We start from the raw sequence: 15522 nt of genomic DNA on the forward strand, positions 1-15522 counted from the left end.
CGAGTTATTCTTGGGTTTACCGTGAACCTTTAGGTTCACCAACCAATAGAAAATTGTCATTTTAGATTTAGTATCTTTAATTAAGGAAACAAATAACTTGTCATACTATATTATTTTTTCAAAATATAATTTTAAAATAAATAAAAATAGTATATAAAAACGAATTAAAAAAAAAATTAATGTTGTCAACAAAACATTAAACCCTAAACTCTAAAACTAAACCCTAAACTCTAATCATAAACCCTAAATCCTTGCGTAAACCCTAAACCCTTGGAAAAACACTAAACATGTTGTCAACAAAACACTAAACCCTAAACTTTAATCCTAAACCCTAAACCATTGGGTAAACCCTAAACCATTGGGTAAACTCTAACCCTTGGAAAAACACTAAACATTTAGATAAATTCTAAACTATAAATTTTAAACACTAAATTCTAAATCTTATAAATAAATATTTTTTAAATAATCTTTTTTGAGAACTATTGTTATTTTTATTTATTTATTATTTTTATCTAATCTATTAAAAGTGAAGTACAATTTAAAATTAACCCTCAATTATCCTTAAATATTACAAGTCTATGCCACTAGCTTAAACCATATTTAACACTTAAATCAAACCACCAAAATTTAATTATAATAGTTAACCAAACATTATGTATGCTATACCATCTTAAAGAAACCACCGGCTTTAACATCTTAACCATATCAATTCAATACTTCGGTCAACTCTAACAAACCATAATATAATCATTAAGCAAAACGACTAACATTCATCGCAAACCAATTTGCCTATCATTTTACTCGGGTTAAACAGTTCTCGAATTTGAACAAAAATTATATAGCACATAACTGAATCTGCAAAGCTGTCTTTATGATGCTCAAAACTCAAATTACATGACTGCTACATGACAAAACTTTCACAGATTCGATCAGAAAGTTTATATTTGATTTCAATCATTGATGTGTTTTTTTTTTTGCAATCAAAATACGAACTCTTGCACATTACCAATAACAGTCAAATGACTAATGGTTTCCTCTTAGCTTTCATAAAACATTTCAAAACAATATTACTATCAGCCAATCTTCTCAGTTTGCAACTTCTTGCTAAAATGAAATTTAGCACCGAGATAATAATAATAACAATAATAATAATATCATAGTTCACAAAAACTATATATGTATAATAAAATGTATACATATATTCATATAAACATACAACTAAAGGAATTGAAAATTGTAAATAATAATGAAACAACATATAAACAATCAAAATGTTATAAAACAAATATGCAATATGGTAATGTTATATATATATATATATATATATCGGATATATAACATATTCATTTTTTAAAAGCAAAATAATAACCGCACGGACGTGCGGGTCCAAAATCTAGTGATATTTAAAATTGGGGTATAGACTAGAAGCTACCATAATCTACAACTTCACTGGGATTTCTTTTCTATTTTTAGATTTTCCTTGGGCTTAAAGGATTGTACCAATTTTTTTTTTTGTTTCTTACTTTAGAATCAACTATCATAAGTCATAATTGTATGTTTCTTCTGTTTTTAAAAAGTAGCTGAACATTATTTACAAAGTGATTAGCATATGTATTATTGCCACGTTCATTTTCATTAAAAAAATAACATATTCTTTGACATTACATCATTCTAATTATGACATGTAATATTTCTAACCATATAGTGGTGGACTAGTGATCTTTGAGAGAATTACAATCCCAATACAGACACGGCTTCGAAACCCCTTGTGACCACTCGGACTAGCGTTAAATTGCAAGAATACGTGGAGTGCCGTAGGTCTCGTAGGATTAGTCGGTTGACCTCGATCGCCGGACCCTCAGGTTATAAAAAAAAATGACATGTAATATTTCTTTTTTTAAATTTATATTCTTGACTAGTTTTTTACATGGGAATTACTAATAACTCTAATACAATCACTAAAAATAAAATTTTTATATAAATATTTATTTTTTGCAAGAATAATGAAAATATTAATAAATAATAAACCATATTTTGATCCAAAAAATAATAACTCATATCTTTCCATTAAAAGAAAAATATATACATACAAACATTAATAATACTAAACTATAAATAATTACATCATAATTTTTACATTGATTTATATATTATATTTTGCATATATATATGTGTATATATATATATAAATATTTGATATACTTTATAAAGATTAATTTTATTTTATATGTGGAAGCTCCCTTGGTCCAATGGTTTGACTAAGGGTTCATGTAATGCTTCTACACCCGGAGATCTGGGGTTCAAACCCCAGAAAATACCAAATTATGCATCTTATGAAGAAACGGATTACAAGAGATCTTCAGCTTGGTGCAGAGCGTACCATCGAACATGGATCTCATAGGACGGCTCGGAGAGGTGCAGTCAGGCGTGTATTCTCACAAGATGGTAGAATTGTCGGCTGTATAATCGTCTTTGTAATATTCTCATCATTGTAATAGCATAATTAATCGATAATAATCGATCCAGACGTTATAACTTAATGTGACATGTATAATTTATTTTATAAAAGTTTATATTTATGGCAAGGTTTATTAATTAAGATAATGACTAATAATTCCCTTTAAAACAAATTTTCTATACAAACTAAATTAATGACTAATAATTCATATGTCAACATTAAAATAAATTTTATATAAACATTCATTTTCGAAATATGATAAAATTAATAATTAAAAACTAAACTAAATATAATTTAAAATACAAAAATTCATATGTATATATATCACATTAATAAAAAATTCAACTAAATATAATTAAAATACAAAAATAATCCATCAACTTATATACCATATTTTGTGTAAATATAGATATTTATCAAAATAAATTATAAGTGTTCTTTTAAAAATACAAAATAAAGCACTACTAATCAATTTTTTTTTTGATAGTTAAATGACTGAAATTTTATTTAAATTTTGGTTAATTAGGAAAATTAACAAAATGATTTTAAAATTTTACCGTATTTTAACTAAAATAAAGAAAATCCTAAATTTTTATAAAATTAAATATATAAATTTTTGGAAACTAGAAGATAAAATAAAACAATCATTAAATAAAATATAACAGAAACAAATATTTTTTATAAAATGAAATTATATTGAAGTTTAAATAAAATAAAACTGAAATACTAAAATAAAATTCAAAGAAATCAGACTATATATAATTACATTTATGATTTTAATTTTTCCAGACCGATAAAGATCAAATATAAAATAATAATATAAAAATATAAAAAAATCTTTTAAAATAAAATAATATTATATTTAAGTTATTATTTCCACGCATGGTGGATGAAAACTTCTAGTACCATATGTTTATGCGGTGAATAGTACGACAAACATATTGATCCTCTAGCATATATTTTCCCTCTAAAATTTCCCGATTATTTATTGATTCGTTTTTTTTGATCAAATCCGATTATTTATTGATTAGTTCATCATAAAAAGAGATTGATAAAAACTTCTCAATATATGTCGTTAAAAAAAAACTTCTCAACATATAAGAAAATCCAAAAAGTGAAGTAGGTGATGGATAGTGGCCTAGTATTAATTTAAGGAAAGTTGAGGAAAAAACAGTTGCCACATCACTGTGATTTGTTTGACTTAATGAACACTAGATCTTGACCCGTGCGACCGCACGGGTATTAATTTTCACTTTTAGTTTTTATTTATTTATACAAAATAATATATTTATAATATTTGATCGTTTTATATTGATTAAGTTAGGGGTGGATATTTGGGTATCCACTCGAATTCGGTTAAAATCTATTCGGGTTTGAGATTTTCGAGTTTAAAGATTCTAGCCTTATTCGTGTATTTATAAATTTTGGTTCCGGTTTGATTCGGATTTTTGCGGGTTTGATAACCCGTTTAAACTATTTTTAAATTTTCAAAATTTATATATCTTTAAATATCTCTAAATCTAAAAATAAAAATAATATATCATGTAAATATGAGTAATGTAATTTGAGTAATGTAAGCCAAAGTACCTAAATTAAAAATTAAAAATATGTTTAACTTGAATATTTGGATGAGAATAAATATATATTTTAAGTATTTTTGGTGTTTTAATTATTGTTTATCTATTTTAGATGTTTACTTTTGACTATTTTTTATATTTCAAATATTTTAAACAACTTTAAAATAGCTTATATCTTTAATATTAACTCTAAAAATAGTTAACATATTAAGTATATAAATACATTCGAATATCCAAAATATTTCGTTCAGATCAGGTTTGGTTATGGTTTTCTAGATACCAAAATGGTAAAAATCCGTTTAGATATTATCTAGTTTCGGTTCAAATTTGATAATATTTTTCGTTCAGATTCCTTAAATGAAAAGTTGATATTATAATTTCTATGAATTGTTTGTCCAGTAAAAATGTAATTTTTTTAATTTGAAATTGATTTAATGGAGAAATTAATGAAGTGTATTTAATTCAAATTTAATTTTGGAAAACACATTAATCTAAGTGAAAAAAGACAAAATATTAAAATAGAAAGTATTGTTTAATTGTGTATTTAATTTTGGAAAACACATTAACTAAAGTGAAAAAGACAAACATAAAAATAGGAAACTTAATTAATACTACAGTGGCATGAAGTGTAAATAAAAGTGAAAACTAAGGGGTATTTTTAAATGGGTACTTCTCTTTTAATAAGATAGATGTATCCAGCGGTTTTATTTATTTGAGATGACTTGATTTAGTAGCGATTTTGTATCTCCCACCCCCACCCCCCCCCCCCCCTCTCACCCCTCAAGAAGAGTTTTCTTTTGGCATAATGTAGTTGGTGGAACAATACTTTTTTGTTTTCCATTTATCACATAATATAAAATAGTATTACTTACTAGTTAGATGCTTAGAAACCTTTTTGTTTTCCATTCATCACATAATATAATAGTATAACTTACTAGTTAGATGCTTAGAAACAAAACATATCATACGTAGGAGAATTAGTTGGATTGAACTAATTCATTTTATCCGGAAATAACAACACAAAATAGAACAAATTCATTGTGTGGTCAAGTGGGTAAAATGGTTGATTAAAAATAGTATAATTTCAAATAGATATTTTGGATAGTTTTTATGAACCGAATTGTCTGGATCTTTCACATACTTTTTTTTGCTTAAAAGGATCTGTCGTAGACTTACACGTAACTATTTGTATTTTGACTATTTTCTTTAGAAATATAGTAAGATTGTAAATGGTGAATGAACAAAGGCGTAAAACATTTTAGCAGACAGACTGAAGTAAGAGATGCTAAGAATCTGCGTTCTACTGTTGACTCAGTTCCTACGAGATAATTCTCCGATTAGGAATCTGCTTAGATTCATTTTGTTTTTTGTTGTAAAAAAATGGTGAATGAACTAAAATCAATACATTTAAGATGTCTAGTGGAGGAGACATTGTAAGAAACGCAGATTGAGGCGTTTCCTCTACCTCTTCTTCTCTCTTTAATTGTTTTCCAGCACGCCTTTACGATTCAATCATCAACTACTTGATAATGATACAATTGGACTTAGTTGCGTCCATTAACTTCATGTATGTTTTTCAGACTATATGCAATTACTCATTAAAATCACTTGAAACAACTTTTCTTTATTTGGAACAACATTTTCACATGGTTGTCGACACTCTATGACCAGAGTTGGCGACCTAAAACGCACCGTTTACAAGTAATTAGAAACATAGGATGTACTATGTAAGTCATATAGTTTCTGCCGGGTAATATCTAAGCTAGATTGCTCAGATCCACAAGCCTTCTATTTGTAGGCCGGTTACTTAAAAGACTATCCTATTTTCCAATATGGAATTAATTCAGTGCACATTAAAATTTTCTCCCGATGAAGTGTGAAACGTGGGAGTGGTGCTAATTAGAGGGATTTTTTTCCATAGTTTTTTCACATCAAAGATTGCCAAACTTAGATAACTTTAGTTAATTTTTGCTCACAAATGAAACTCTTCAAGAATGTAGGCGACCTGCTACGTACCATTTCTACTTTTATATTCAGAATAATAGTTTAAGAATAAATCCCAAAATGTAAAAAGAAGTATGTGTTTGTTATTTAGCATACGCACATGGTGGAGAACATCCTTCGATTTCCTCGTGATTTCCGAAGGGCCATTTTATTTCTAAGCATCAACTGTAACACAATTAACGAATAAATCGTTACATATTTCGAGTTTTATTTAGAGGAGACAATATATATACACATTAGCTGTTACAGTTATGACTTAGGTTGAATTAAATTGATAGCGAGATGATATGAGGTTATAATGACATTTTTATGATATTTTTTTTTAATTATGCTAATACAAACTAAAGTGTAAGTGAAAAATATTGTTCAGACGTAAATTTTCATAAAACATATAATATTGTATATTGTAAAATATTTTTGTAATGTTCTTCATAGTTTTTAATATATATGTTTTCTACAGTAATGATGATTCTGCAAAATAAAATTTCTATCCAGCCTTTTTAGACTAAATTTTCCATTTACTTCATGTATGTTTTTATCTTGGAAAATTACTGTCATTTCTGGTATCTTTAATCAAAACCATTATATATAATACATATTTTTTTGAAAACGATCTATAACATTTTTCATTCTGTTCTAATAGTGTTTTGTATATGTATGATATATAGTTTCATTTTTTCACTAATATATTCCCTTATTAACTACGAGTAAATGTGCTTATCATTTATTATTATACACGTCTCGACGTGTTAACTTGATTTATACAATACAAGTGAAGTTTCAAAAAGAAAAACCAAAAAAACAATACAAGTGTTGAGGGGTTGTAGTCGGTATAGCCGCATAGAACACGTCTAAACATATGATGTCTTTTCGTGTATACATGCAGCTCGCATTTGTTTTGTAACCCAACCCACAACATTCTCTCTCTGTCAGATGGAAAACGTATTCGAAAATATTAGCATAAATTTGTAACATGGAAGTATTAGAATTCACCTTTATTTTTTAAATTAATTTGGGGTATCTCATACCAATAAAAAGATCAGACTAATATCTAATGGAATATGCAGTCTACAGATAGATCTTCTTTCCAGATATTCAAACAGATCTAAAATATGAGATCATATCTGTATGGCACACAAGTTTAGTGTTGTGAAGTTGATTCGAATCCAAATTTTCCCAAAGTACACCGACCACTAAACCGCTTCAAAATTATTCACCTTTAATTTTTATTTATCACAAGTGCTATAGAGACCATTACACTGATAATAGTTACATGTTCCATCGGTGGGCATGCATACATTCATTATCATTTTTATTTACACCACAAAGTCACATAGTCGGTCTCGTCTGGATAAAGCCAAATGAAACATTCGACTCAAATTCCCAATTTTTTTTTTGAAAAATTTATATAGACATAAGCTTCTAAATATTTTAAAAAAATTATTGAATTTTTTACTAAGTCGCCTACAATCCTAAAATCTCAGGGCCCACCATATCACTACATAACCTAAATATACATGTTTACATTTAATATTAGAGGCGAAATATGAAATTTATTTAAAAATTAATAAAAGTTTGTTTTATTAATTTGGGATTATATATTAGACAGATCTAAAAATTTTGGAGCTCAAAACTAATTTTTTAATAACTTAATGTATTTAAATTTTTTTTATTAAAATTTATATAAGGACAAATCTCCAATTAGAAGTACAGTCCAAACATGGATCTTCTCTTGGGGTATTGAAATGGAGTCCAAAGCATGACTTTATTTTTGTGTGACTATACATGTTTAGTGTTGTAGAGTTGTTTCGAATCCTGATCCCTTAGATTTTCAAATTCCGCCTACCACTAGATCATTAATTTGTGGTTTTTCAAAACTAATGTTTTTTTTTGTATATATAAGAACGCCCCTATCAATAGTGATGCATTCACGTGGCTCACGCAAAGTAGCAGCAAAGCACAATAATATAGTTCATGATCCTTGCTTAAATAAAAGATTTCCTGTACTGCATGAACCTGACAACCACATTTTGAGTCACCACCAGGTCCACCATAAGCAGAAAAGGATCCTGGACCACAATCAAGTTGCTCAAGCTAGTCTTGCATTGAACCGTATATAGTATACTTTACTCAGGTCTTGTAGTGGACTATAGGTAAAGAATGTTCTAATTCATAGCCTTCATGACTATATTAGCAAGTTACTTCTTGATAATTAGATGAAAATTAAAACCATTCAATAATAGGGTTTAATTGGATGACTTGGAGGACAAGAAAAGGATGGGACGTACATGCACGTGTGAAGCACTGTCTCTGTCTCTCTACTATCTAAAAACATCCAAGTATATCTAATGTATTACTTGACCCAAAGCCATGACATTTTCTTTCCCGAAGCATGGCACTTCGTTCTACCCCAACAAATTCTTGGCTTCCTCCATTTTCAGGCTTTCAACCTTTTCTTATCTTAGAGTATCTTCAAAAGTAACTTTATATTTGAAGTTTGTTGAATTTTTTATTTGAGATTTGAGAGTGTTTTTCTCTAATGATAAATCTTAAAATATTTAGATTTTTACATTATAATAGTCTTTACTTTATACAAAATTCAAACATAAATTTAGAGACAATGGTGATGCTTTCACCATTATTCTCAAAATTAAAAATATAAAAGAACTGAAAAGGCAAGAAAGAGAAAGAGAGCATGCTCTTGTTTGAGAACATGTTCTTGTATTGTCTCTACACTAATCATACAGTGACTATATAAGATCAGGGCCGGCCAAACCTAATAGAACATTTGCTTTAAATCTCAAAATATTTGAATTTTTTTATAGATATAAGTCTCTAAATTTGTAAAAATAAATTTTAGACCTCCAAATCATTGAATTTCTTCTTAACCCGTCTATATAACTCAATATCTCACGGTCGACCCTGTATAAAATTAATCTTATGACACATATTTTCTTGTGAATAATTTGTATTTTTTAATATTAAAATTTATTTTAAGAGACAATGGTGAGAGCACAACAACCAGTGTGGATGCTCTTAAAATACCAGGCTCGCTCGACGAAATAGAGTGAAACAGTAATTAACGGTAAAACTTACTTTACTAGTGGGTCCAAGCATTTTAGTTTTAAGCATTCTTTATAAATGATTTTGTTTTCCGGAGTTAAGAAATTCTCAGTCACTAATGAGTAATGTCACACAAAAGTAAACAAATGTTTCTTAGTTGGTTGGGGGAAAGCATACGCAAAGGTAAATAGAGCTGAAAGACAAAGTCATAGTTCTGCTTTTTGCAGGCATATTTATTTCACACATTTGATCACTTTCAGGAACTTTCATACTCCTGTATCAAAATAATTGGTTTTTAAGTTTTTTGCGGCACCGATTAAAAAATTACTAAACTTTAATCCGTACAATTATGCGGATGTTTGATTTTTATTTTACAAATTTATATATTTTTTTAATTTAAGTGTAATATATTGTAGATGTGTCACCATATAATTAATTATATATTATTATATTTACAAAATATATTGTATAATGTAAATATGACCATATAATTTTCTGTTTCTAATTGGCCTTTGTAACATTTATTCTTCATAATAAATATATTATGATGAAATGTATGTTATTTAGTAAATAATAATTTGTACTAAATTTAATCATTTGGTATTACAAAATATATATTACTACAGTGAAATTTAATTTCCTACAGAATTTTTGAAGTAGTTTTTAAACAATATATAAATGTAGATTCTTAAATCATTATCTTGAAAAATAATAAAAACAAGAAAAAACAAATATGAAATGATAATGGTGATTTATGCTGGGTGATTTTAAAAAAATATGATTTTAACCTTAATAAGATAGATGATTAATAATTGGTCCATTAGGTTAAAATTATGACCCACGGCAGTATTATGATTCTGGCCCTAATAAAATTGATGAATGTTAGAATTTAGGAGCAATGCAAAATAAGGAATGACTATTTTTTTGGGAAAATCATTTTCTGAAACATTATTTTTGCCAATTTCTTTTTAGTTTAAAATCAATTTAGGAAATGATTTATTTTTTTAACAACAGAAAATGATTTCGTAAATTTGAAACAATCGTGAATTACTTAAATATAAAGTTATTAAATACTTCAGTGTATTGCTTTGTAAATAGATTACAAGTTTTAAAGGTATTTTTTATTTGTACTGCTATTTTAATAAAATAGATGAATTTTTATTCAATTTTTTCGTCTGTCTAAAAACAACAATAATTACAGTTAATTCAACTAAATAAAATCATATTACATAATACAAATGGTCATAAATATCAAATTAATATCAACCAGTTAAATAAGAGGTAATGTTTTCTCAATTAATATTATGAGGTGGAATCTTGAAATTAATTTTTGTTTTGCTGAAATAAGTTCTTACATATATATATATATATATATATATAATGTGATTTGGATTTTAACAATTCAAGTATTTCTTTTCAAGATGGATGTTACCATGAGTGATATATTCACAATTTTTTATGAATATTAAAATATAACCCCATTTCAACTTGCCCGTAGGAGATGTGAAGGAGTTTTTTTTAATAAAATATTAAAAATCAAACCTGGAGAAAAACTGAGTGAGTAGCATCATATTTTAAGGTATTTTATCACAAAACACCATAACTTAGTTTGTTTTACCAAACTTAGCAGTTAGCAACATGTCTTATATAATTATATTCATTCTCACCTTTCATCTTTGTTCTCACATACATAATTCGTATAGTGGGTTTGAGTTAAAATAAAATAACGTTTGTTCCATAAATAATTGAGAAAAGGGACCATTTGATATCGGATCTAAACATAATATTCTCCCAAAAAATTGGATTTATATATTTTTAAAATTTTATAGTGAGGAGCGGAGAAGATATTTATGAAGACAATTATTAGTTATGCATGTGAACGTGATTCGTTTACTTTTGGATTTAGAGCTTAGTTGCAATCCGTAGATAAGAAATCGGAATTGGACATAACGCCAAACAAAGAGAGATCATATGAGTTTAGAGACATAGCCACGACAATGTCACTTGACCATTATTTTATCTTAACCTTCTCACTTCACTTTGTTCCCTCTCTTATCATTTCGCTAACTGTATATGACATTGCCTTTTCTTAAAATATCATTCTTTTGGCCTTTTTTTACAAAAAAAAAAATATCATTCTTTTGCATTATGATCCTGTGTTAAACATACTAAAAGGACTTTATGGTTTATCACATTAATAAATATTTAAGTTATTTTTTTTTACTTTCAAAACTATTTACAATACACAAACAAATGGCGCGCTTAGTGTTTTCTCTCTTCCAATGATGGCACATCATCTTTAGTAATCTAATTTTGCAACACCCCATCACACAAAATTAAATCTAACTAATACAATTTTAATTGAAAAAATTCAAAAAGAATAAAAAATTATAATTGTGCTTATATAAATCTAACCAAATATATATAACACAATGTGTATGTTTTATATAATTTAATATTTCAATTATGTTTTTATTAAAAATATTTGATATAATAAAATTGTATATATAATAATTTCAAATAAAACCAAATATCAAATAACCTAAAAGAAAACTTTTCTGTTCAAGAATAAAATGTTATAATAAATTTTGTTATTATATAATAGATAGTTACATATATGATACATCAAATTTTATAAAAACGAAACACTATCCAAATCAAATATTATAAAACCCCCTCCGTCGTCCTCTCTCCTGAAATCTGAAACAAACAACAAAAAATAATTCAGTTGAACATAATGTGAGTAGTTCAAAACACATGTAATATAAATAAAATTCTAATGATCTATTTTAGAATTTTTGAAACACTCTACGGTTATCTATACGGTCATCTGAACATTTGATCCATATCTATAGAGTATTAGTTTCTAACCCGGCTTTCGTCAAAATTAGAAACTACCTAATATATCCACTTATAAATATTCTACTAGATGATAATCCGCGCCATGCGCGGGGTGAATTTTTTAAAATATGTTGTATTGAAATATTACAATTAGAATGCATCTTGTTATCGAGATTTTTTTTACATTTGATTTGGGATGGACATTCGGATACCATTTGGTTCAGTTTAGTTTGGTTCGGTTCAGTTATATTTCGATTTTTTGTGAGTTCGATCCGGTTCAGATCTGCGGGTTCGGTTTGGATTTGGACTTAGATAACTCATTTTATTTTTTAAAAAATAAAATTCGTATATACTTTAAATTTCTCAAAATATAAAAATAAAAAAAATATTTATAACATATAAATGTGTATAATGCAAGCTAAAATACTTAAACTTAACATAAAATTTGGTTAGCTTCAATATTCGGATAAGAAATCAATAGATATTTGAAGTATTGGTATTTTGAATATCATTTAACTATTTTAATCATGTATTTTTAACTATTTGTAAATATTTTCAAGTATTTTGGACAACTTAATAACATTTTATATATTTTTAATATTCTTTTAGATATTAAATTCTAAAAAGAATTAATATATTTAAGTATATAAATCTGTTTTCGATATATTCGATATCTGAAATATTTTGTTTCGGATCATGTTCTGTTCTAAAAAATATCATCTTAATAACATCTTAAATTTTTTGGTAATTTATAGACGTTTTAAAAAATTCAAAATATAACATATATGAAAAACTATTTTTAAAATATGTTTAAGTGATTTTTTTTGATAATATTAATTAAAATAAAATGTAGAGGATACAAATTTTTTTATCAAATATTTTTGATTTGTAATCATTAATTATCATATATACGTTAATCATATTAGGTAATTTCGTAGCTTTTATTTAAGGAACTAAACTTACGTAGCTTTTATTTAAGGAAAGAATTTAAAACTATTAATTAATATGATAATTCATTTAATAAAAAGTATAATATATATTTATATGGACCAACATATTTTTTTAAAGATTTCTGAAAATCATCCTAGCGATGACACGTGGCTACAAAACATGTTGTAATGTTCCAGGATTAATATATAGGGGATAACACTAGGATTTACTTTGTTCACCAAAATGACCACTTCCATCACATTTAATCTTAGCGCATATGAGCCTACCATATACCATGCGATCTTACAATTAAAACATAGAATTGAAATTCTAGATACCCTAGTTTGGAATAGAACTTACGATTTAAGGGAGTTCAAGAAGAATGTTGCCGAGATCAAACGAACGAAGGTGAATGAAGCAGGAGGATAAGTAAAACGAATCGGGTCGGATTTTAAATCAACGACCAACTATCCAGATAAGTTAGTTCGGTCCAATTATTTTGGGCTGTATACAATTATGTACCAAACAAAACCTGCAGCAATTCTAAACCAAAGCCCAACCAACAGACCCAGTAACCGTATTTAGACCAGATCAAATTGCAATTTGCGGTTTCATTTATAGTTCAGACCAAGTTGCCCATTGTCAGTCTCAATACCAGATTGATTTAAAGGGAAAATCACATAAAAAACCCTGAAAGTGTCACATACTCGCACTTTAAACTTTGAAGTTTTTTCACTAACACTTTTAACCTCCGAAGTGACATTTGTGTCATAAAAAACCTCCAACCTAAAAAGATGACCTGTTTAACAGGTAAAAAGGTGATTTGTCAATTTTTTTTCAAAAAATATTTATCTAATTCATAAAATAAATAAAAATTAAAGAAAAATATAAAATTAAATATTAATTCATAAAATTAAATGAATATTCAGAAAATTAAATAAAAATTCAAAAAATTAAATAAAATTCAGAAAATTAAATAGAAATTCAAAAAAATAAACAAAAATTCAGAAAATTTAATAAAATTTAATAAATTAAATAAAAATTCAGAAAATTAAATAAAAATTCATAAAGTTAAATAAAAATTAATTAAAACTCAAAAATTAGTAAAAATCATAAAAATAAAATATAATTCAGAAAATTAAAAAATAATCATAAAACTAACTAAATATCAGAAGTTAAATAAAGTTTCAAATAAACAAATAACTAATATTAAATCAAAAGACATAAATTAAATAAAAGATCATAAAATTAAATAAAAATTCATGAATTTCACAAATAACAATGTTTTTAACAACCATCAAATTGGCATTTTAATAGTGATAATAGCATAATTCTTGTATTACACTCACTTTTAAACGATTAAATTGTCAATTTAATGGTTGTTAAAAACATTGTTACTTGTGAAATTCATGAATTTTTATTTAATTTTTGTCTTTTGGTTTAATATTAGTTATTTATTTATTTGAAACTTTATTTAACTTCTGGTATTTAGTTAGTTTTATGATTATTTTTTTTTATTTTCTGAATTTTATTTTATTTTTATGATTTTTTCATAATTTTTGAAATTCTATTTAATGTTATGAATTTTATTTAATTTCTGAATTTTTATTTAATTTTCTGAATTTTTATTTATTTATTTTTGAATTTTATTTAATTTTCTGAATTTTATTTAATTTTTTGAATTTTTATTTAATTTTCTGAATTTTCTTTAATTTATATTTATTTTATGAATTAAATAAATATTTTTTGAAAAAAACGACACATCGCCATTTTTACCTGTTAAACAGGTCAATTTTTTAGTTTGAAGGTTTTCTATGATACAAATGTCACTTTCGAGGTTAAAATTGTTAGTGAAAAAACTTCAGGGTTTAAAGTGTGAGTAAGTGACACTTTCAGGGTTTTTTATGCGATTTTCCTTTGATTTAAATATATCAAATTTTATTTCCCTGGCCGCGCCGTGAGCTTTGACTGCCTCTGACCAGCCTAATGTAGCTTTAACGCTTGGGCCTAAACACGGGACGTGGCCGTTTCAGATAAACGTAGCTTTATTCTTTTTTTTTTTGAACAACACGTAGCTTTATTCTAGACATGAACGCCAAGTAACGCAAAGAATATATATAGACACAAACTATATACCTTGGGATAAGGTTTTCATATTTATGTATTTCCATAAAAAACACTTAAGACACACTATATTACGAAATCGAAGAATCGACGGTATAAGTAATCCAGAATTTCAAGAACCAGATACAAAGAAGTTAACTAGCTAATTTTGTTAACTAGCTAATTTTTGTATCTGGATTACATATAATATCATATCTAACTCTTAACTAGCTAATTTTTTTTCAAAAAAAAAACAAACGTAATGTATTGACATATATCGATTGTATAAGCAAACGTAATGTATTGACATATATCGATTGTATAAGACACTAGGGCTAAAACTCATAAATGTTGTTATTTATGGGTAAAACAAAAAAGCGTAATTATTAGTTTATTAGATAAAAAAAATTAAACCCGACCCCATAGTTTTTTCGTCCTCTTTAAAGATGCTAGCTCGTTCAAGGCTTAAACATACGATATGGTAGCAGTTCCATGCAAAAGGAAGGACAACATATAATAACAACACTTCACTTTTCCTTTTCTCTC

Source organism: Raphanus sativus, chromosome 6 (assembly GCF_000801105.2).
Source record: "Raphanus sativus cultivar WK10039 chromosome 6, ASM80110v3, whole genome shotgun sequence".
Taxonomy (NCBI): Eukaryota; Viridiplantae; Streptophyta; class Magnoliopsida; order Brassicales; family Brassicaceae; genus Raphanus; species Raphanus sativus.